Genomic DNA, 25,049 nt, shown 5'->3' with positions numbered 1-25,049 from the left:
GGAAAGGGTAGAACAGGCGCAACGGGCCGAATGGCCAGGCATGCTCCTGTTTCTTATTTTCGAAAGCACGAGTTTACCTTTGCGCCTTGTTCTCCCTTGGTTCTCCTCCCAGCGGTGATCGCTGAATGGCTGAGAGTGTGTGAGGACGGGCTGCTACTCGGAGCTGGAGATGTCAGTCACATTTTGTTCTCAGAATCAAAGCAAGTTCCCCGAAACTCAAATTTCAAAATAAATTTTATTATCAGAGTACAGATAAATCACCACATACAACACCGAGAAGCATTTTCCTGCATTTAGAAAAAGTATAGAATAGTGACCATAACAGAAGCAGGCAGTGAAAGATCAGCCAGAGTGCTGAAGGTAACAAACTGTGCAAATGCAAATACAGAAACAGGATAAATAACAAGAGCATAAAATAACCGCAGCGGCTGCTGATGGATCTCTGGAGCTCTCACCGCTCCCCTGTGCAATCGGACAGGCTGAAGACCAAGGGAGAACAAGCCGCAAAGGTAAACTCGTGATTTAGAAAATAAGAAACAGGAGCAGGCGTTGCCATTCGGCCGGTTCTGCTGTTCTGCCCCTCATTCAGAACATGGCTGACCTTTGACCTCAGCGCCACTTTCCTGCAACGTTCCCAACATCGCCGAGCCCCTAAATATGTCAGTTTAATTTAGAAAACTTTTGGAGAAAACTCCAAATATTCACCGCACTGTGTTGGGGAAATTTCTCATCTCAGTCCTGCTGAGGTGATCTCGGATTTTGAGTCTGTGATCCCTGGTTCCTCTGCCCAGCCAGGAGAAACATCATTCCTGCCCCTACCCTGTAAATACCCTGTGAGCCTGCGTCTGTCTCAATCAGGAAGCTTCTCCATGTGAACCATGTGTTAATGAAATTGGTGACAGTTCTTTCAGACCAGCAGCTTTGACCACAAGAACACCAGACAGTGGTCAGCACGGAATGTCCTGCAGTTACTGCAGGAGAAGGACTGGATGGACACAGTGGAGTGGTTCCCTGAGCAGACAGTCCAGACCATCTGGCAGAATGCCTCATCACCAGATCTCACCAACAGGCACCAGGACCTCACCTGTCTGGCGGCGAGAGGGCCCCCCCCAGTCTGATCCTTGCTGCATGCCCGGAGATCACTCCCACAGCGCGCTGCCCCGAGATTACCACAGTGGAGACGAGACGGTCACTCACCTCTTTGCGGACTGTGGGCTGGCGAAGATCTGTAGAGAAAGATGCAAGGGCCTGTGCCACAGCAGCTGCGTGACAGAAGGCTCACTGATCCTCGGGCTGCTCCCAGGACGCGCAGGAAAACGGACAGCGAGTGCTGCTGGAAGATCATCAACTCGGGGAAAGACCCCCGAAACTTGTTGGCTTGCCATCACATCGAGATGTCCGGAAAGCAGTGGTTCCCAACCTGGGGTCCACGGTTACTGGTATTGGTCTTTGGCATAAAAATGTTTGCGAAGCCCAGTCGTACAGGAATGCTGCCGACTGACACATTCCAGACTACAGGGACACCATTGGAACTACAGGGATCTTCTACACTGGACAGGGAGTGGCCGTGTTGGCTGAGGAAGCCACACAGTTATTGTAGTAGTGAACCACCCCAGGGGGGGACATGGCTTCTCCTTTCAGCGCAGGACTTCAATCGTCTTCCAGGGGAACGTCCTTCCGACCGCAGGGATGGGGCCTTTGGAGATTCAGCTGACGTTTTTGTCGCTCTAGGTTTTTAAGAGATGGGGTTGTAAGCCATATGCCCAACCCTCCTCCGCTCGTAGCCGGGCTTAGACAGTCCATGGCGCGTTTTCTTATCTATTGTCCGTTTAATGTGTTTTTGATCCCACACTCAACAAAGAAATGGCCAGAATTTCCACAGAACACATCCAGTAAAACCATGTTCATTCCCCGAGACTGCAGCGCGTGTAGTGGACAATCGCGGTACTGCAGGGGATCAGCAGCTCCCCGAAAGTGAAAGCATTCTGAATCAGGAAGTGCTGAGAGTTAACATGGCTTCGAAAGGATCGGTCGAGAGTTTGAGCGAGGAGGTAGTTTGTCCCGTCTGCCTGGATTTCTTCAACGATCCGGTGTCACTGGAGTGTGGACACAACTTCTGTCGCTCTTGTATCACACAGTATTGGGAAAGGGAGGAGAGAAACTCCTGCCCGGATTGTAGAGAGGTGTTTGCTGACCGCACCCTCAGGGTGAATCGGGCCTTAGCAAATCTGACTGAAAAAGTTCGAAATTTACACCTGAATCCGAAAGGGAAGGAAAGTAAACGTCACTGCGAGGAACATGAGGAAGAACTGAAGCTGTTTTGTGAAACGGACAAGACACTGATCTGTCTGGTCTGTAGAGACTCGCAGGAACACAGAGAGCACCGCTTCATGCCGATTAAAGAAGCTGTTAAAATCTACATGGTAAAAACTAACGTTAATTTAATACTTAACACATTTCCTTTGTCCGACATACCATCACACGAGCCTACATAACTAACAATTCATTCTTTGCAACTTCCGCCATCTCCAACGGGATTCAAGTATCTTTCCGTCCCACAGCCCACCCCCGCACCCCACAACTCTCCACTCTGTATATGGATCGCGCTCCACGTACTGTATCGCCTTGATCCACTCGCTCCTCCACACTGATCTCCCTCCTGACACTGACAACTGCAAGCGGGACAAGTGCTACACCTGACTCCTAACCTCCTCCCTCTTCACGATTCAGGGCCGCAAACAGCCCAGTTCCTCCCGTTTCTTCCATGGTCGATTGTCCTCTCGTATTAGATTCCTTCTTCTCCAGCCCTTTGCCGCTTCCACCTGTCCCCTCCTAGCTTCTCATTTCATCACCCTCCCCCACGTACCCCCTCACGTTGTCTCACCCGTCACCTGTCAGCTGGTTCTCATCCCCAACCTTTTTATTCTGGCTTCTGTCCCATTCCTTCCCAGTCCCAATGAAGGGTCTCATCCCGAAACACCGTCTGTTTATTTCCCCTGAATAGATGCTGCCTGACTCACTGAGTTCCTCCGGCATTTTGTGTGATAATCGGGTTTGATCACCTGTTTCTTTTGATGCATCTTTGTTTCTATTTCCTTCACTCTCTGATTTCCAGGATCAGCTAAAATCTTCCTTAGACTCTCTCACAAAAAAGAAATCAGACTTCCAGGAAAAGGAGCAGCAACAGAAAGAGAAGATTTCCGGAGTTCGGGTGAGGCTTCCTGAGCGGAATTTCTGATATTACTGTCGAGTTTTACTCCATTTAATGCAGAATAGCCGAGTATCGCAGCTCCAGTGAACTGGGTTCGATCCTGATCTCTGGTGCTGTCTGTGTGGAGTTTGCATGTTCTCCCTGTGACCAGACACATCCCAAGGACATGCTGGATGAATGGTTAATTACAATTAACCATGTGAAGGTGGGGGAGGGTGTATGTGAATCAGGTGGGAGTTAATGGGTCATTGAGGGAGAATAGGTTTCAGGAAAGCGTGAGGAAATGGAGTTGACGGGAATGTCTCAGAAGTAGTATGGACCTGAATGGACCGAATGGTCACTTTTATGTCATAAGGAAATACAACACAGCAATACAGTAAACTAACCTTCACCTTTCATTCGACAGAAACAGTCACACAGTGTTCAGTCCCACATCACATCCCAGATTGCTGAATTGCGTCGGATTATCACTGAGAAAGAGCAGGGTTTACTCAGGGATCTCAGGGAAGAAGAGAAGAGGATTCTTAATCCAATGGAGAAAAATCTTCGAGAGATTCAAGAGAATATCAGGTTTATTCAGGAGGAAATCTTGAAGTTAAAGGAGCAGATGGATCAAAAAGATGGTGTGATATTTCTCAAGGTAAGTGATTAAATTTGAATTTGTTTCTGGCAAATTGAACTAAATGAACAGTGGTATATTTGAAATTAACACAGCACAGAGGCCAATTCTACCAAATCAATTGCCGCTGCTGGTGTCCTCACACAGAGTGTTCTCCTTGCATGACGAACCTCCAATCTTTCCGCTGATGACATTCTAAATATCGGAGATTGATATTCGATCCTTTATCAGCAACATACAATCTTTAAGCAATGGATTCTCAGCATAATTAATCGTAAATTAAACTGCAATGAATCGGTCAACGATGTGGACAGTAAGTCCAAGTCTAATCAAATTTGTGTTTTTATTTATTTCAGGAGGAAGCTCGTCGGAACAGGAGGTAGGACATGCTCTTTACTGAAACCCTGCACAGATTTGTAAAATAGTTCAAAAATTTCAGTTTATCACCAGCAGTTTAATATTTACAGGATTAATGACGATATCCAGGAATTGTCAGTGACAGATGAGGCCCTGCCGGTTGGAAAATTCGTTCACCCCTATTTGTTGAACACAGTGCTGAGAGAAAAACTTGATACAATTAAGCGAGGTAACATTTACAAAGATTCATTTTTACTTATTTATGAGACACAATTAAGTTATAAGTTGAAGCAAGGATTGGCTGCGATAATGGACTGAAGGGGAACTGAAGTTTATTCCACATCAACCCCACCGACTAGGAGGCATCACTGTCACATGGTCAGCTGGAGATGTCAGACCACTGAACACACCAGCACAGGGTCACAATACAACCAATACACGGGACTGGCAGATGAACCACTGTGTTCCAATCCCAGGCAAATGCACTAACACACCAAGACATGAATTTGAATCCTACCACAGATGCTGGGAATTTAATACTGACTAAAAACGGGTATCAGTGTGGTGAATGGGATTGTCAGGAAAATACACAAGTCCTGCGTGCACTGTGAGTGCAGACTCTGACTGACGTAGGAATTCCCTCTTCTGGATCAGCAAATCTCACTGTTGTTAGAGGGAGCAGAGGGGAGCAGTAGTGATCGGGGACTGAATCGTTCGGGGAACAGACAGGAGAATCTATGGACAAGAATCAGACACCGGAATGGTATGTTGTCTCCTAGGTGCCAAGGTCAGGGACGTCTTGAATCGTGTCTGCAGCATTTTGGAGAGGGAGGGTCAAGTGCCAGCTATCATTTTGCAACTTGGGACCAATTAAATAGGAAGTAAAAGCAAAGAGGTCCTGAAAATAGAATTTGGAGAGCTTGGTAGAAAGCTCAGAAGCAGCACCCCCAGGGTTGTAATTTCTGGATTGCTGCCTGTGCCACGTGCTGGTGAGGGTAGAAACAGGATAATTTGGCAGATAAACATGGCTGAGAAGATGGTGCTGGGGACAGGGATTCAGGTTCTTGGATCATTGGGATCTGTTCTGGTGGAGGAATGACCTGCTCATAAGGGATGGGTCGCATCTCGACCCGACGGAGAAAAATATTCTCATGAGAGAGGTTTCATAGAGCTGTTGGGTAGGGTTTAAACTAATTTGGTTGGGGGGGGGGGGTCGGGAACTGGAGTGAAGGGATAGGACTGATGGTAAAAATGCAAAGATAGCGTGCAGTCAGACTGCCAGATAGAGCGGACAGATGCGAGGAGAAAATTGCAGCCAGCAGGGTGACTATCAGTGCATTAGGGATGCAGAATTAAAAAGGGTAGCAGATACAGTACATAAAGTGTTATATCTCAATGCATGGAGTATGAGAAATAAGGTGGATGATCTTGTTGCACTATTACAGATTGTCAGGTATGATGTTGAGGCCATCACGGAATCGTGGCTGAAGGACGGTTGTAGTTGGGAGCTGAATGTTCACGGTTACACAATGTATTGGAGGAAGGAAGGAAGGCTGATGGGGTGGCGTGGCTCTGCTGGTAAATCAGCAGCTAGATGTGACATAGGATTGGAAGATGTTGAATCCTTGTGGGTTGAGGTAAGGAACTGCCAAAGTAAAAATGACACTGACACCAGTCATATACAAGCCTCCCAACAGTCAGTGGGATGAGGCCCACAGATTACAACTGGAAATAGAAAAGGCTGATGAAAAGAATAATGTTATGATAATCATGGGAGATTTCAACATGCAGGTCAATTGGGAAAATCAGTTTGGTAAAGGATCTCAAGAGAGTGAGTTTGTTGAATGCAATGTGATGGCTTTCTAGAGCAGTTTGTCGTTGAGCCTACTCAGGGAACAGCTCTACTGGATTGGGTGTTATGTATTGAACCAGAGGTGAGTAGTTAAAAGAAACCTTAGGAAGCAGTGCTCACAATATGACTGAGTTCAACTTGAAATTTGATGAGGAGAAAGTAAAGTCCGACATTGTAGTATTTCAGAGAAGTGAAAGAAATTACAGTGGTCTGGGAGAGGAGCTGGCCAATGCAAATTGGAAGGAGATGTTGGCAGGGATGAGCGCAGAGCAGAAATGGTGTCAGTTTCTGGGAAAATGAGAAAGGTGAAGGATAGATGTATTCCAAACATAAATAAATACTCAAATGGCAAAATAGTACAACATTGGCTGACAAGGGAAGACAAGTTAATGTAAAGGCAAAAGAGAGGGAATACAACTAATCAAAAATTAGTAGGAAGACAGTGAATTTGGAAGCTTTTAAATACCTACAGAGAGGAACTAAAAGAATGTCTTGGAGGGGAAAATAAACAAGAAATTGATTTGAATTGAATTGTCTTTATTACTTACATCCTTCATATACATGAGGAATAAAAATCTTAACGTTATGTCTCCATCTTACTGTGAAATGTGCAATTTATAGTAATTTATGATGAATAATATGTCCAACAGGCTGATTAATATGACATAGAAATTCAGTTGGGTCCACACGAGTTAATCAGTCTGATGGCCTGGTTGAAGAAGCTGTCCCGGAGCCTGTTGCTCCTGGCTTTTATGCTGTGGTACCGTATCCCGGAAGGTAGCAATTGGTACAGTTTGTGGTTGGGGTGACTCTGGTCTCCAATGATCCTTCAGGCCCTTTATACACACCTGTCTTTGTAAAATAAGTTAGCAAACAATATCAAATTGTTTTTCAAGTATTGTAAAAAAATAAAACAGAGATGAGAGTGGATGTAGGTCCGGTAGAAAATGAGGCCGGATTTATAATAACGCGGGATAAAGAGATGGCAGATAAACCAAATATTTTGCACCAGTCTTCACCGTGGAAGACACTAGCACTGTGCCCGGTGTTGAAGAGTGCGAGGGAAGAGAAGTGAGTGCAGTTACTATTACAAGGGAGAAGGTGTCAAAAAGCTGAAAGACCTAAAGGTACATAAGTCACCCGGACCAGATGAACTGCACCCTAGTGTTCTGAAAGTGGTCGCAGTAGGCATTGTGGAGAAATTTCAAATGATCTTTCAAAAATCACTGGACCCTGGCATTGTGCCAGAGGACTGGAAAATGGCAAATGTCACTTAGCTCTTTAAGTAAGGAGGAAGGCAGCAGAAAGGAAATTATTGACCAGTTAGCCTCTCCTCTGTGGTTGGGAAGAAATTGGAGTCAGTTGTTAAGTATGAGGTTATGGAATAGTTGGTGACACTGGACAAGACAGAACAAGTCAGCATGGCTTTGTATAGGGAATATCCTGCCTGACAAACCTGTTGAGATTCTTTGAGGAGATTAGAAGCAGGATAGATAAAGGGGATGCAGTGGAGGTTGTATATTTGGAATCTCAGAAGGCCTTTGACAAGGTGCCACACATAAAGGTGGTAACCAAGTTTAGAGGCCATGGTATTACAGAAAGGTTACAGGCATGGTTAGAACATTGACTGATTGGTAGGAAACAGCGAATGAAAGTAAAGGGATCTTTTTCTGGTTGGCTGCCAGTGACTCGTGTTCCACAGGGGTCAGTCTTAGGACACCTTCATTTTATATTGTATATCAAAATCTAGCTGATGGTATAGACCATGAGATATAGGAGCAGAAATAGACCATTCAGCCCATCGTGTCTGTTCCACCATTCAGTCATGGGTTGATCTAATTCTTCCCGTCATCCCCACTCCCCTACTTTCACACAGTACCCTTTGATGCCCTGGCTAATCAAGAACCTACCTATATCTGCCTTAAATATGACTTAGCGTTAACAGCTACTTGTGGCAACAAATTCCACAGATTGTCTGACTAAAGTAATTTCTCCAGATCTCAGTTCTAAAAGGAAGTCCTTCAATCATGAACTCATACCCTCTTGTCCTAGAGTAGATGGCTTTGTTTCCAAGTTTGCAGATGATACAAAGATTGGTGGAGGGGCTGGTAGTGTTGAGGAAACAGTTAGACAGCACAAGGACTTTGATGAGGAAAATGGGAAAGAAAGTGGCAAATGATAAACAATGTTGGAAAATGCATGGTTATGCACTTTGGTCGTAGAAATAATGTGCAGATTTTTTATTCTAATGGGGAGAAAACCCAATAAGCTGAGTTGAAAATGGACTTAGCAGTCATTCTGCAGAACACAGTGGTGATGAAGGCAAATCCAACGTTAGCATTCAATTCAAGGGGTTTAGATAGCATTCAATCCAAGAGCAGGGATGTGATACTGAGGCTTGATAAGGCACTGGTGAAGCCTCACCTTGTGTATTGTGAAGTTGGGCTCCTCGTCTAAGAAAAGATGTGCTGGCATTGCAGAAGGTTCATTTCATAAGGATGGTTCCAGGAATTAAAGGGTTATCACACGAGGAACATTTGATAGCTCTGTGTCTGTACTCGCTGGAATTTAGAAAGATGAGGGGGAATGTATTGAAACCTTTCGAATGTTGAAAGTCCTAGACAGAGTAGATGTGGAAAGGATGTTTCCCATGGCGGTGGTGTTTAGGGCAAGAGGGCACAGCCTCCAGATACAGGGTGATCTATTTAAAACAGATGTGAACAAATTTGAGCCAGCGGCTGGTGAACTTCTGGAACTTGTTGTGTGTATTTAAGGCAGAGCTTGATAGGTTCTAGATTGAACACAGCATCAAATGTTACGGAGAGAAGACAAGGTAGTGGGGCTGAGGAGGAAAAATAAGGATCAGCCATGATTGAATGGCGGAGCAGACTCGATGGGCAAATGGCCTAATTCTGCTCCTATGTTTTATGGTGATCTGACCACTACATTGAAGCATTGTGAGAATGAGCTCGGACACACCAACAAGCATTGACACGGGTCAAGATTTCATCTCGGGAGAAGCACACACAGCATAACAGGCCTGGCAAAGCTCCCTCACACACATACACAGGAAGGATTGGCAGATTGTAGTCAGAGCCTCAGCAATGTACGTTGTTATGTCCCTCAGTAACCTGGAAACCAGTCTCTTCAGAGACAGTCATTTATTCATTTAAACAACTCAATCAAGTGTGACACATTGTCAACACACACCAGACATGTGATGACACACTGTAACATACAAATTCTTCAATGTGCACACTCTCCTTCAATGTGTATACACACCACACGGATATTTACCACAATCAACACACACACACACACACACACACACACACACACACACACACACACACACACACACACACACACACACACACACACACATACACACACAATATATTATCAGAGTGTGACGCACGGCCACAGAAATAGGCACAAATTCCCAATTAGGATTGAAATCTGCCGTCCTTACCCAGTTTGTCTGTTCTGTGGCACTGAGCTGCCCTCTGACGTGACGTCACATCAACACTTCACAGACAGACTCCGGGGTGAGATTCCTCAGGAGGGTGATCTGGGAGGGTTTGACGGATGTTGAACTCACGGCCCACTTCATCAATCTGTAAGACTAAGATGTCTTCTTGAGCATGGCCCATTTGTGTGTGTTTGCCCCCCCTCCCATCCCTCTAACCATTTCCCATCTATGTACCTGCCCAAATTTATTTTAAAATATTTTATTTTTACCTGTTTGTACAGCGTCTGAGGGCAAATTCCATTTACCAACCTCCCTCTCTGTGAGAATGTTACCCGATAGACCACTCAGAAAAATTTCCCGTCTCACTTTCAATCTGAGGCGTCTGGTTCTGTACTCCCATTTCTTGGAAAAAGAAACATTATTTAAGCTCCTTATGAATTATGTACTTTGATAAGGGGTCATACTTAAGCTCCTTATGAATTATTTACCTCGATAAGGGGTCATTCCTGAACATCCTACACTACAGCTGAATAGCCCAAGCTTATCCACTCTCTGCTTTTAACCCAAGCCCCCAGTCCTGGTAACATCCTCCTGAAGCCTCCTGTCCAGTGTAATGACATCCTCCCCATATTCGGGAACCGGAAATGCAGACAATGTCCCAAGTGTGGTCTATCATCGACATCAAAGGCCTTGCTGAATTTCATGTGGACAGTGTGGAATAGGCTGATGAATACAGGACTGACGGTGTTTTTTTTTAGATTGGGACAAGAAGGGCAGTGTGGGAGCTAAATTCTGAAGGAAGGCAGTTTTTTTAAAAAAACTTCGCGTACAAGAACGGCGAGACTGCGCAGGACAGTGTGGAGAGTTTAAAAAGATGACCACCCTATACAGCGGGCAGCGGAGTGGGTGGCAGCAGAGTGTAGGGCTTTGTCTCAACGTGCTTAGGTGGTAACGGGAAGAGGCGAGAGCGAGGCACCGACTCTTTTTCTCCCCTTGGCAAATTGGCCCGGACAGACAGAGGAGCACTAGCTAACGGCTTCACAAGTTTGTGTGCTTGGCGAAGTAAGTGGGTGAGTAGACCTATCTTTCTTTCTTTCATTCCTGTAGAATTAGGTAGCATGTCTGCAGGGTTAGTGCTTTGTCCAGGGTGTCAGATGTGGGAATCCTGGGAGACCTCCAGCCTCCCTGATAGCCACATCTGCACCAGGTGAACCGAGATGCAGCTCCTCGGAGACCGTGTTAGGGCTCTGGAGCTGCAGCTTGATGACCTACTGCTTATTAGAGAAAATGAAGAGGTGATAGACAGGAGCTACAGGGAGGTAGTCATCCCTAGGCTACGGGGGTCAGAAAACTGGGTGACTGTCAGGAGAGGGAAGGGAAATGCCCGGATAATGGAGAGCACCCCTGTGGCTGCCCCCCTCAGCAACGAGTATATCGTTTCGGATGCTGTTGAGGGGGATGACCTGTTCAAAAAGGACGGGTTACACCTGAACCATAGCGGGAATGTTTAATAGAGCTGTTAGGGAGAGTTTAAACTAATTTGGCAGGGGGATGATAAACCGGAATGATAGAGTGGAGGAGGGGGAAAACAGAAGTAAATCTAAGATAGTGAACAGTAAAGATGATGGGGCAAATTTGTAGACACTGGGATGAGTTGCAGTGCAATCAAAAGAAAAAGTATCATATACTGGACATTACTGGACTTAATGTGTAATAAACACACATTATTGTATGTTAAATACACACAGCATAAGGAATAAGGTGGATGATCTTGTCGTACAGCTACAGATTGGCAGGTATAATTTTGTGGCCATCACTGAGACGTGGCTAAAGGATGCATGTCTCTGAGAGCTGAACAGCCAAGGATACACGGTGTATCGGAAGGATAGGCAGGTAGGCAGAGGGGGTGGCATGGTTTTATTGGTAAGAAATGATATTAAATGATTAGAGAGCGATGACATAGGATCGGAAGAATCTTTATGGGTTGAGCTAAGAAATCGCAGGGGTAAAAGGACCCTGATGGCAGTTATCTACAGGCCTCCTAACAGCTGCAGTGAGGTGGACTACAAATTACAACAGGAAATAGAAAAGGCTTGCCAGAAGGGCAGTTTATGATAATTGTTGGGGATTTTAAAATGCAAATGGATTGTAAAAATCAGGTCAACACTAGATCTCAAAAGAGAGAATTTGTAGAATGTCTACGAGATGGCTTTTCAGAACAGCTTGTTGTTGAGCCCACTAGGGGATCAGAGGTACTGGATTGGATACTGTGTAATGAACCAGAGGTTATTAGGGAGATTGAGGTGAAGGAACCGTTAGGAGGCAGTGATCGTAACATGATTGAGTTCACCGTGAAATTTGAGAAAGAAAAGTCGAAATCCGATGTGTCGGTATTGCAGTGGAGTAAAAGAAATTACAGTGGCACGAGAGAGGAACTGGCCAAAGTTGACTGGAAAGGGACACTAGCGGGAGGAGCGCAGAGCAGCAGTGGCTGGGGTTAAGTGAGGAATGTGCAAGACAGATTTCCAAAAAAGAAAAAAATTTCGAATGGAAAAAGAATGGAACCGTGGCTGACAAGAGAAGTCAAAGCCAAAGTAAAAGCAAAGGAGAGGGCATTCAAGGAAGCAAAAAGTAGTGGGAAGACAGAGGACTGGAAAGTTTTTAAAAGCTTACAAAAGGAAACTAAGAAGGCCATTAAGAGGGAAAAGATGAACTATTAAAAGAAGCTGGCAAATAATATCATAGAAGATACTAAAAGCTTTTTCAAGTATATAAAGAATAAAAAAACGTGTGAGAGTGGATACAGGACAGATAGAAAATGATGCTGGAGATCTTGTAATGGGAGATAACGAGATGGCTGAGGAACTGAACGAGTATTTGCATCAGTCTTCACTGAGGAAGATATCAGCAGTATACTGGACACTCAAGGGTGTCAGTGAAGAGAAGTGTGTGCAGTCACAATTACGACACAGAAAGTACTCAGGAAGCTGAATAGTCTAAGGGTAGATAAATCTCCAGGACCAGGTGGAATGCACCCTTGTGTTTTGAAGGAAGTAGCTGTGGAGATCGCGGAGGCATTAGCAATGATCTTTCAAAAGTCAATAGATTCTGGCATGGTTCCAGCGGAGTGGAAGATTGCAAATGCCACTCTGGTATTTAAGAAAGGGGCAAGGAAGCAAAAAGTGAATTATAGACCTGTTAGCTTGAGAAATGGTTGGGAAGTTTCTGGAGTCAACTGTCAAGGATGAGGTTACCGAGTATCTGGAGGCATATGACAAGATAGGCCAAACTCGGCATGGTTTCCTTAAAGGAAAATCCTGCCTGACAAACCCATTGAAATTTTTTGAGGAGATTACAAGTAGGCTAGACAAGGGAGATGCAGTGGATGTTGTGTATTTGGATTTTCAGAAGGCCTTTGACAAGGTGCCGCACATGAGGCCGCTAAACAAGATAAGAGCCCATGGAATTACGGGAAAATTACGTACGTCGATAGAGCATTGGCTGATAGGCAGGAAACAGAGAGTGGGAATAAAGGATCCCATTCTGGTTGTCTGCCAGTTACCCGTGGTGTTCCACAGGGGTCCTTGTTGGGGCCGCTTCTTTTTACGTTGTATATCAACGATTTGGATGATCGAACAGATAGATTTGTGGCTAAGTTTGCTGATGATACAAAGATAAGTGGAGGGGACGGTAGTGCTGAGGAAACAGAAAGTCTGCAGAGAGACTTGGATAGATTGGGAGAATGGTCAAAGAAGTGGCAAATGAAATACAGTGTTGAAAAGTGTATGGTCATGCACTTTGGTAGAAGAAATAAATGGGCAGACTATTATTTAAATGGAGATAGAATTCAAAGGTCTGAGATGCAATGGGACTTGGGAGTGCTCGTGCAGGATACCCTTAAGGTTAACCTCCAGGTTGAGTCGGTGGTGAAAAAGGCGAATGCAATGTTGGCATTCATGAGCAGGGATGTGATGTTGAGGCTCTATAAGGAACTGGTAAGACCTCACTTGGAATACTGTGTGCAGTTTTGGGCTCCTTATTTAAGAAAGGATGTTCTGACAGTGGAGAGGGTTCAGAGAAGATTGACTAGATTGATTCCGGGAATGAGAGGGTTAACATATGTGGAACATTTGACCGCTCTTGGACTGTACTCCTTGGAGTTTAGAAGAATGATGGGGAACCTCACAGAAACATGTCGAATGTTAAAAGGCATGGACAGAGGTGATGTTGCAAAGCTGTTTCCCATGGTGGGGTAGTCTAGTACGGGAGGACATGACTTAATGATTGAAGGGCGCCCATTCAGAACGGAGATGCGAAGAAATTTTTTTAGCCAGAGGGTGGTGAATCTGTGAATTTCTTGCGGCAGTGGATGCCAAGTCATTGGGTGTATTTAAGGCAGAGATTGATCGGTATCTGAGTAGCCAGGGCATCAAAGGTCATGGTGAGAAGGTGGGGAGTGGCACTAAATGGGAGAATGGATCAGCCCATGATAAAATGGCGGAGCAGATTCGAACTGTCGAATGGCCGGCTTCTGCTGCTTTGTCTTATGGTCTTATTTGAATGCACCAGTATACGTAATAAGGATCTTGTAGCACAGGTAGAGTTTGGCAGGTACAAACTTAGGCAGGTACGACTTTGGTCAAAGGAATAAAGGCATATACAATTCTGTAAACAGGGTGAAGTTCAATAATCAGAGGTGCAAAGGGACATGGGTGTCCTTGTGCAGGATTCCCTGAAGGTTAACTTGCAGTTTGTGTCAGTGGTAAGATTGGCAAACTCAATGTTTGCTTTCATTTCAAGAGGATTAGAGTACAAGAGCAAGGATGTAATGCTGAGGTTTTATAAGGCATTGGTCAGACCACACTTGGAGTATTGTGAGCAGTTTTGGTCCCTTCTATTGGAAAACATGTGCTGGCATTGAAGGGGGTCCAGAAAATACACAAGAATAATTCCGGGAATGAAGGAGTTAATATATGAGGAGTGTTTGATGGTTCTGGGCCTGTACTCACCGGAGTTTAGAAGAATGGCTGATTTATTATCCCTCTCAACCCTATTCTCCCGCTTCCTCCCCATAACTTTTGAGACTCTGACTAATCAAGAAGTTTACTTATTAACTTCTGCTTTAAAAATCAAACAGGAGAAAATCTGCAGATGCTGGTAATCCAAGCTACACAGGTCCTGATGAAGGGTCTCAGCAAATCTCTCTGACACCTGTCGGGAGAGAGTTGATGTTGGGAGGATGTGGGTGGGTCGAGAACGGTAAGCACAGCCTCCGACTATAGGGATGTCCATTTAGGACAGAGATGAGGAGGAATTCCTTTATCCACAGGATAGTGAATTTGCCACAGGCAGCTGTGGAGGCCAAATAATTGAGTATATTTAAAGCAGAGTAACACACACAAATTGTTTGGGGGGAGGGACGTCACATGATGACGTGGGATCGAGACGCGGATATCCAGCTCTCCCGTAAAAAAAACTACTAAATTAATGTTTAAGTGAAGAAAAGTTAGTAAATATTTCCTAAAAACTACGTCTAAACTACTCAGGATTTTCCTTAGATATGCCTCCTAAACAGACAAAGAAGAAAACCATTATTACTTTGAAGATAGTACAAGTTGAGCCGGCCACCATGAAGAAGCATCGGACTCAAGTGCATCTCAATCCGGCAATACAGAACAGAAATCGCCCGCAGCATCAATAGTATCCAAGAGGAACAACAGGAACTGCGCGTGCGCGCAGGAAAGTGCATGCGCAAACAAGAGCACATCGAACTACAAATCCCAGCTAACATTGGAAGCGGAAGTGACAATGACCCGCGGTGGATTCGGATTCTCTGGAACATACAGATGAAGATGAGGAGGTAAAAGAAGAACAACAGGAAGAGATTGGAGGTGGAAGATATTCTGGACACATAAGAGTTCCTTCTTTGGTGCAATTAATGCATGACTTAAAAGAATTAAAAAAAATAATACAAGAAGATATTAAAAATATGAAGGCTATGTTTGATAAAATGGTGAAAAAACAGGAGAAAATGGTCAAGGAAGAAAACCTGGAAGAAATAACGGGAGACACTATTGAGAGAGTGAAGAAAATGGAAGATAATACTCTTCCCTGGATATCAGATAGAAAACGACTGTTGGAAAAAATAGACGTGCTTGAAAATTTTAGTAGACGAAATAATATTAAAATTATTGGTCTTAAAAGAAGGGATAGAGGGAGAGGATCCAATAAAATTTTTTGAAGAATGGATCCGGGAAAATTTGGAAATGGAAGAGGGAACCCAGTTGATTGAAATCGAAAGGGTCCACAGAGCTTTAAGATCAAAACCCACGACCAATCTTGATAAAATGCTTAAGATATCAAGGTAAAGAAAAGATCCTGAAGGCGGCTGCCCAATATGACAGAAAGAAAAATGAGCCATTGATGATAGAAGGGAAAACAGTTCTTTTCTATCTTGATATAAGTTATGACCTTTTGAAGAGAAAGAAGAAATTTAAGCCAGCGAAAAATGTTTTATGCGAAAAGGGTTATAAATTTATATTGTGCCACCCAGCAACACTGATAATTTTTTTGGATGACGGAAAAAGAAGATTCTTTACTGATCATCGGGATGCAGAGGAGATTGCACAAGAACTCCCAAATTTTCACTAGTCACAGTAAAGATTTAAAAGTGAAACAGATTAAAGATGAAGACAGGGACACTGAAGTGAGTTGATGGACATTAAGGACAGAATAATATTTAAATATACTTTTAATTATATGATACAGGTAAAAATTTGAGAAATATTAATCGAGAGTAGTGATATTATTTTTTCTTATATATACTTTTTCATCTTACGGGGGAGCTGGGTGAACTTCGGATCGATCGCTACGGGATTCACGTGTGTAATCATGGCGTTTGCCATGACCCGCACAACGGAGGGGGGTAATGTTGTGTTTTTTTTTTCATTCACAAAATTCGCAGGGGTTTTATTTTTCTTTTATCTTTCTTTCTTTGCCTAGATGATCGGAGGGGAGACACATAGCAACACGGAGAATTTTAAAATAATTCCCTATGGTACTATGAGAGTTGAAATATTATGTATTATTATAGATTGGAGTAACCACGTCTATAACTAATAAGAGTTAAAAATAATGACTAATTTACTGATTTTTTTAAGTTTTAATGTTAATGGGCTTAATGGACTGGTGAAAAGAAAAATAATTTTAACATACATTAAGAAAACGAAAATAGATATAGCTTTTATACAAGAAACACATTTAACAGAGATAGAACTTCAGAAATTAAAGAGAGATTGGGTCGGAAATGTTATAGCAGCTTCATTTAATTCAAAAGCGAGGGGAGTTGCAATATTGGTCAACAAAACTTTACCAATTAAAATACAAAATGTATTAATTGATTCTACAGGAAGATATGTAATTATACATTGTCAATTTTTTTTTCAGAACTATGGACTCTTATGAATATTTATGCACCAAATGAAAACGATGTAAAATTTATACAAGAGTCTTTTTTGAATTTGGCTGATGCACACGATAAAATATTAATAGGTGGAGAATTTACCTTTTCTCTAGACCCAGTTTTAGATAGGTCAACAAAGGTTGTTACAAAACCAAAAGTAACAAAATTAACTTTATCATTGATGAAAGATTTAAATTTGATTGATAAATGGAGAAGAATTAACCCAAGAGAAAGAGATTATTCATTTTATTCAAATAGACATAAAACTTATTCAAGGATAGATTTTTTCTTACTATGAGCTAATATTCAAGACAGAGTGAAAAATATGGAATATAAAGCAAGAATATTGTCAGATCATTCCCTCTTGATAATGACAATGATAATGATGGATAAGGAGAAATCAATTTACAGATGGAGATTTAATTCAATATTATTAAAACGTCAAGATTTTTGTGATTTTATGAAAAAACAGATTCAAGTTTTTTTGGAAACAAACTCACATTCAGTTGATGATAAATTAATATTATGGGAAGCGATGAAGGCATATTTGAGAGGCCACATAATAAGTTATACTTCTAAAATTAAGAAGGAATATATGCTAGATATAGATCAATTGGAAATAGAGTTTACAAAATTAGAAAAAGAATCTCAAAGATATATGACAGAAGAAAAACAAAGACAACTTGTTAATAAGAAACTACAATATAATCCACTTCAGACATACCGAACAGAAAAAAGCAATTATGAGAACTAAACAGAGATATTATGAACTCGGTGAAAGATCACACAAGATTCTTGCTTGGCAGTTAAAAACAGATCATGCTTCCAAAACGATAAATGCAATTAGAACAAGTGTATATAAAATTATTTATAAACCTTTATAAACTTTAAAAAATTTTTATTCTGAATTGTATCAATCAGAATCACAAAATGATATTGTTGAGATAGAAAAGTTTTTAACACAAATAACTCTCCCAAAATTGAATTTGGAAGAACAGAAGGGATTAGATATGCCCTTTACATTAAAAGAGGTCGAAGAAGCTCTAGGATCACTTCAGAGTAATAAATCTCCAGGAGAAGATGGTTTTCCGCCTGAATTTTACAAAAAGTTAAAGATTTATTAATTCCTCCTTTTATGGAGTTAATACACCAGGCGGAAAGAACGCATAAACTTCCAAAATCTTTTTCGACAGCTATTTTAATAGTATTGCCAAAAAAAGACAGAGATCTTTTCAAACCAACATCATATAGACCTATTTCTTTGTTGAACACGGATTATAAAATAATAGTAAAGATTTTATCTAACAGATTATCTAAATACTTACCAAAATTAATACACATGGACCGAACAGGATTTATTAAAAATAGACAATCGGCAGATAATGTAACTCGCTTACTTAGCATAATTCATTTGGCACAAAAGAAGGAAGAATTGAGTGTAGCAGTTGCTTTGGATGCAGAAAAAGCATTTGATAGATTGGAATGGGATTTTTTATCTAAGGTTTTGGAAAAATATGGATTAGGAGTATCTTTTATAAAATGGATTAAAACCTTAAATACTAACCCCAAAGCTAAAGTGGTGACAAATGGCCAAATTTCAACATAATTTCAGTTAACAAGGTCAACTAGACAAGGTTGGCCATTATCACCTGCTTTACTTGTGTTGGCGATAGAACTTGTTAGCTGAATTAATTAGAACTGACTCAGATATTATGGGTTTCAGAGTTAATCTGGAGGAATATAAGATTAGTTTATTTGCTGATGATGTTCTGATTTATCAAACTAACCCATTACATTCATTGCGCAAATTATCTTCTAGATTGGAAGAATATGGGAAAATATCAGGGTACATAATAAATTGGGATAAAAGTGAAATTGTACCACTTACTAAAGGAGATTATAGTCAATGTCGATTAATAACTCTATTTAGATGGTCAATAAATGGTATAAAATATTTAGGTATAAGAGTTGATAATGATTTAAAGAATTTATATAAATTAAATTATTTGCCATTATTGAAAAAAATTCAAGAGGATATTGATAAATGGATGATGTTACCAATAACATTAATAGGTAGAGTCAATGCTGTAAAAATGAATATATTCCCTAGATTACAATATTTATTCCAAACATTACCAATCAATTATCAGAGAAATTTTTTTGAAGAGTTAAATAACTGTGTGAGGAAATTCCTTTGGAAAGGTAAGATGTCAAGAATATCGTTGGAAAAACTAACATGGAAATTTGACCTAGGAGGGTTACAATTACCAAATTTTAAGAATTATTACAAAGCAAATCAACTTACATTTATTGCATCTTTTCTTGATGAAGATAAACCAACATGGATTAGAATAGAATTAGACAAAATAGGAGAAAATATACCAGAAGATTTTATATATAAATGGGAATCTAAATGGATACGGGAAAAGAAAGAATCTCCTATACTAAAACATTTGATTGATTTATGGAATAAGATAAATGTTGATGATGAGATAAAGAAATCTTTATTAGCAAAGAGACCTTTAATTCAAAATAAACTTATCCCTTTTACAATGGATAATCAACTTTTATATAACTGGTTTCACAAAGGGATTAGATATATAGGAGACTGTTTTGAAGGAGGTATATTAATGTCATTTGACCAATTAAAGAATAAATATAAAATATCAAATAACACTCTTTTCTGTTATTTCCAATTAAGGACTTATTTAAGAGGTAAACTGGGTCAAACAATGTTATTGCTGAAACCCAATGAAATAGTAACTTTAATTCATAAAGGAAAAATTTTAAAAATTATTTCTGGTATGTATAATTTGATTCAAAAACAGGCAATTAAACAAGGAATTCATAAGTCAAGACAAAAATGGGAAACTGATTTGAGTAGTAAAATTGATGAAACAAGTTGGTCAAGATTAGTACAATATAACTTTTTAGATCAAATATATATTTCACCACAAAAAATAAATAGATTAAACTCAAATTTATCTGATCAATGTTTTCGATGTAATCAAGAAATTGGCAATTTTTTACACTCTACTTGTTCTTGTTCTAAAATTCAAACTTTTTGGACAAATTTAAGAGTTTTACTGGAACAAATTATTGGAATACAACTTCCACACAATCCAATATTGTTTTTACTAGGCGATATTGAAGGGATAAAATCAGAATCCAAATTGAATAAACATCAGAAAGAATTCATAAAAATTGCATTGGCAGTAGCCAGAAAGGCTATTGCAGTTACTTGGAAATCGGATTCATACTTTAATATTGATCGTCAGAAGAATGAAATTTTTAGCTGCTTTCCACTTGAAAAAATTACTTATAATTTAAGAGATAAATATGAAATATTTCTGAAAATTTGGCGACCTTATTTACAAAAAATAGGATTAAAGGTATAGGTGCTCCGAAGATAAAATTATTGGTTATCTGGGGAAAGAAATAAATATACATATTAAAGCTATTATGAACTCCATGGAGCATTTGGAGATCTTCCGATATCCAGGCATTCTTTCTTCCTTTAATTATTGATTCTTCTTTTTTTTCTATCGGGATGTTGGGGGGAGGGGGAAGATTTTTTCTTTCTTTCTTTAACCTATTTGAAAATTAAAGTAACACACACAAATTGTTGGGGGAACAGCAGGCCGGGAAGTTTCTATGGAAAAGAGAAAACAGTCGACGGTTCAGACTGAAACACTTCATCAGGAACTGTGTTGCTTAAGGGTTCCTGCAAATTCATCCCCTGTCCTAATGACAGGCAGCGGGGGATGGGGTTGTGGGAAAGAGGACAAAGTCATCCTCATCTGCCATCTTTGTCCCCTCCACCTTCTCATTACGTCTACACAGACAGCTCACCCACAGGCTTTCCACCCCTCCCCCTCCTGGTTCAATCTGCCATTCATTTCTCCCCTACTGGTTCCCATTATCTCCTCCTTTACTGTCTCAAACCATCAGACTGCCCCACTTCACACTGAAAAATGAAAGTGAACATTCTATGACGGGCCTGTTCCTGGGCTGTACTGTTCTATGTTCACTGTTCCCTGTTTCGAAGAATGAGAGGAGATCTCATGGAAACACAAAATTCTTTCAGGGGTCAACAGGCAGGAGTGAGGGAGGATGATTCCCCTGTCTGAGGGGTCAAGGGCCAGGGGTCTCTCTGCTCTCCGTCCAGCGGAAAACCCTTGCGGAGACATTAGTTGTCCATCCGCTTTTGTCGCGTCAACGGTTCTTGTCGGCCACACGACTGCGCCTGAGGCCCAGCGGCCTTTCCCTCGGTCCAGGGGCCGCGCTCCCCGAGTCTCCCTTCCCCCCCCCCCCCGATCCCAAGTGCCGCGCTGTCCGAGGCTCCCCCCGATCCCCGGGGCCGCGCTGCCCGAGTCTCCCCTCAATCCACGGGACCGCGCCGACCGAGTCTCCTCCCGATCCCCGGGGCCGCGCTGCCCGAGTCTCCCCACGCCCCCCCCCCCGATCCTCGGGGCCGCGCTGTCCGAGTCTCCCCCCGATCCCCGGGGACTCTCTAATTCTCTGCTTCTCCCCCCAGTCTCTGTCAACCTGGATGTGGAAACGGCGAATCCGTGGCTCGAGGTGTCTAAGGATCTGAAGAGTGTGAGACAAACCGGGACCTGGAGGGATCTCCCTGACACTGGGAAGAGATTCACCAACTGGGCTTGTGTGCTGGGATCGGAGCGATTCACATCGGGGAGACATTACTGGGAGGTGGAGGTGACGGGAATTCGGTTCTGGTGTCTGGGAGTCGCCGCAGAGTCTGTGGAGAGGAAGGGAGGGGTCAGACTGAGTCCGGAGACCGGATTCTGGGTCATCGGGCGGTATTGTGACGTGCTACATCGGGATTATGACGTGTACCGTGGTGTCCCCTCCACTGAGTCCCGTCTCGCTGCCGGTCCCATCCCCGGGAGGGTGGAAGTTTATCTCAGTTACGAGCCCGGGACAGTTTCATTTTACAACGCGGAGACCAAGTCCCATCTCCACACCTTCACTGGGAAGAAATTCACGGAAAAACTTTATCCTCTCTTCCGGACTGCGGTTGTAAACCAGTGGCTGAGAATCTGCTCCGGTTCGGCTCCGGGTCTGTAAACGGGTCGGGTCCCGGGACCGGCGTCAGGAGTAAAGTCCCGGTAAATATAAATGTGCGGAGAGTGCAGCTAAATACGTGGCTAAGGAGATGGTGCAGGAGGGAGGGCTTCATGTTTCTGGACAATTGGGCTTTGTTCCCGGGAAGGGTGGGGCCTGTTCCGACGGGACGGTTTGCCTCGGAACTGGAGGGGGACTAACATCCTTGCGGGTAGATTTGCTAGTGCTGCTCCAGGGAATTTAACCTAGATTTGGAGAGGGAGGGGAACCAGAGTGTTCGAGCAGATAGTGAGGTGTAGGAGGATTTTTGAAGAGTTAATTAGCAAATATTCTCTCTCTCATACACACTTACTGCAATATCTTCAGGTTAGACATTTTTTACAAAAACAATTATCTAAGAATCTGATTTGTTGGATACTATTATGGGTGGAGCTGAGGAACGGGAAAGGTGTGACCACACTAATAGGGGTGTTTTATAGACCGCCCAATAGTCAGAGAGAATTGGAGGAGCAAACCTGTATAAAGATAGTAGACCGATGTAAGAAACAGGAAGTTGTAATAGTCGGGGATTTTAACTTTCCACATATTGACTGGGACTCCCAAACTGTAAAAAGGCTAGATGGCTTGGAGATTGTGAAATGTTTTCAGGAAAGTTTTCTAAATCAATATATAGAGGTACCTGCGAGAGAGGATGCAATACTTGATCTCCTATTAGGAAACCAGACAGTCAGGTGACAGAAGTATGTGTAGGCGAATATTTTGGGTCCAGTGACCATAATGTCATCAGTTTCAAGTTAATTATGGATAAGGATAGGCCTGGTCCTCGAGTTGAGGTTCTAAATTGGAGAAGGGCCAATTTTGTGGAAATGAAAAAGGATCTAGGAAGAGTGGATTGGGATAAGTTTTTTTTTTCCTGACAAGGATGTGTTCAGTAAGTGGAAGGCCTCCAAATGTGAAATTTTGAGGGTGCAGAGTTTGCATTTTCCTTCCAGGATTAAAGATAAAGTTAACAGGCATAGGGAACCTTGGTTTTCAAGGGATATTGGCGATCTGGTTAAGAAAAAGAGAGAAGTGTATAGCAGGTAGAGGCAACAAAGAGCAAATGAGTTACTTAAAGAGTATAGAAAGCGTAAGATAATACTAAAGAAGGAAATCAGGAAGGAAAAAAAGAAGACATGAGGTGGCTTTGGCAGATAATGTGAAGGAAAACTTGAAGGGTTTCTACAAGTATATTAGGAGTAAAAGGATAGTAAGGGACAAAATTGGTCCCCTAGAAGATCAGAGTGGTCGTCTATGTGTGGAGCCTCACGAGATGGGGGAGATTTTAAACAGTTATTTTCGTCAGTATTTACTCAGGAAACTGGCATAGTGTATATGGAAGGAAGGGAAATAAGCAGTAGTGTCATGGAACATTTGTAGATTAAAGAGGAGGAGGTGCTTGCTGCCTTACAGCGCATAAAGTTAGATAAATCCCCCGGGCCTGACTTAATATTTCCTCGGACCTTGAGAGAGACTACTGTAGAAATTGCAGGGGCCCTGACAGAAATATTTAAAATGTCCTCAGCCACGGGAGCAGTGCCGGAGGATTGGAGGGTAGCTCTTGCTATTCCATTGTTTAAAAAAGGCTCCAATAGTAAACCAGGTAATTACAGGCCAGTAAGCCTGACATCAGTAGAATGTAAATTATGGTAAGATGTTCAGAGAGATAGGATTTACAAGTATTTGGACAGCCAAGGGCTGTTTAAGGATAGTCAGTATGGCTTTGTGCATGGTAGATCGTGTTTAATGAATCTTGAAGAGTTTTTCGAGGAGGTTGCCAACAAAGTAGGTGAAGGAAAGGCTGTGGATGTTGTCTACATGAACTGTAGTAAGGCCTTTGACAAGGTCCCACATGGGAGGTTAGTTCAGAAAGTTCAGACATGAGGTATCCATGGAGAGGTTGGAGAGATTGAAAGAGTGCAGAGATTTACTAGGATGTTGCCAGGTCTTCAGGAGTTGAGTTACAGGGAAAGATTGAACAGGTTAGGACTTTATTCCTTGAAGCGTAGAAGAATGAGGGGGGATTTGATAGAGGTTTACAAAATTACGGGGGATATAGACAGTAAATGCGACTAGGTTCTTTCCATTTAGATTAGGAACGATAAATACGAGAGGACATGGTTTTAGGGTGAAAGGGGAAAGCTTTAGGGGGAACATTAGGAGGAACTTCTTCACAGAGAGTGGTGGGAGTGTGGAATGAGCTGCCATCTGACGTGGTAAATGCGGGCTCACTCTTAAGTTTTAAGAATAAACTGGATAGATACATGGATGGGAGTGGTCTGGAGGATTACGGACTGGGTGCAGGTCAATGGGGCAAGCGGAATAAAGTTTCCGCACAGACTAGAAGCGCCAAATGGCCTGTTTTCTGTGCTGTAGTGTTCTATGGTTCTATGGAGTGAAATAAACACGACATGAGAATTGTCGATCGATTAATTTTAACTCATTCAACACATCCGTCAACCGAACAGAAACTCCAGGGATTCAGTAGCAGCTCGGGGCGGGGGGGGGGGGGGCGGGTTCTGAGCTCCCCCGGGTCACCCACAATCAGCCAGGTTAAATGGGACAAGTGGGGGCGGTGCTGACTGGAAAGAAAACATTGAAGATTGATGCAAAGTGTTCATTAAGTTCAGCTGCCATTTCTTTGTCCCCCATTACAACTTCACCAGCATCATTTTCCAGTGGTCCAGTATCCACTCTCAACTCCCTTTCACTCTTCATGTAACTGAAAACTAAACTTTTAGTATCCTGATTTATATTATTGGCCAGTTTGCCTTCATATTTCGTCTTGACCATTCTTATCGCTTTTTTCGTTGCCTTTTGTTGGATTTTAAGAGCATCCCAATAATCCAACATCCTACTCACCTTTGCTAACTTATATGCCATTTCCTCAGGTTTAACACAATTATTACATGCATTTTCCAGCTCAAACTGTGAATTAATTTAAAGTCA

At 42.3% G+C, this 25,049-nt stretch overlaps 1 long non-coding RNA gene across 1 annotated transcript; it reads left to right on the top strand.

Moving 5' to 3' along the window:
* The first annotated feature begins 3,743 nt into the window (after window positions 1-3,743).
* Window positions 3,744-4,383, top strand: LOC140720239 (uncharacterized). The gene is made up of 3 exons (XR_012097137.1): window positions 3,744-3,851; window positions 4,187-4,209; window positions 4,298-4,383. It is a non-coding gene; the product is annotated as an uncharacterized lncRNA (long non-coding RNA).
* Window positions 4,384-25,049: the final 20,666 nt, after the last annotated feature.

The sequence above is a fragment of the Hemitrygon akajei genome, unplaced genomic scaffold (genome assembly GCF_048418815.1).
Source record: "Hemitrygon akajei unplaced genomic scaffold, sHemAka1.3 Scf000038, whole genome shotgun sequence".
NCBI lineage: Eukaryota > Metazoa > Chordata > Chondrichthyes > Myliobatiformes > Dasyatidae > Hemitrygon > Hemitrygon akajei.
Note: the sequence above shows the minus strand (reverse complement) of the source record. Positions and strands in the feature narration are given on the sequence as shown.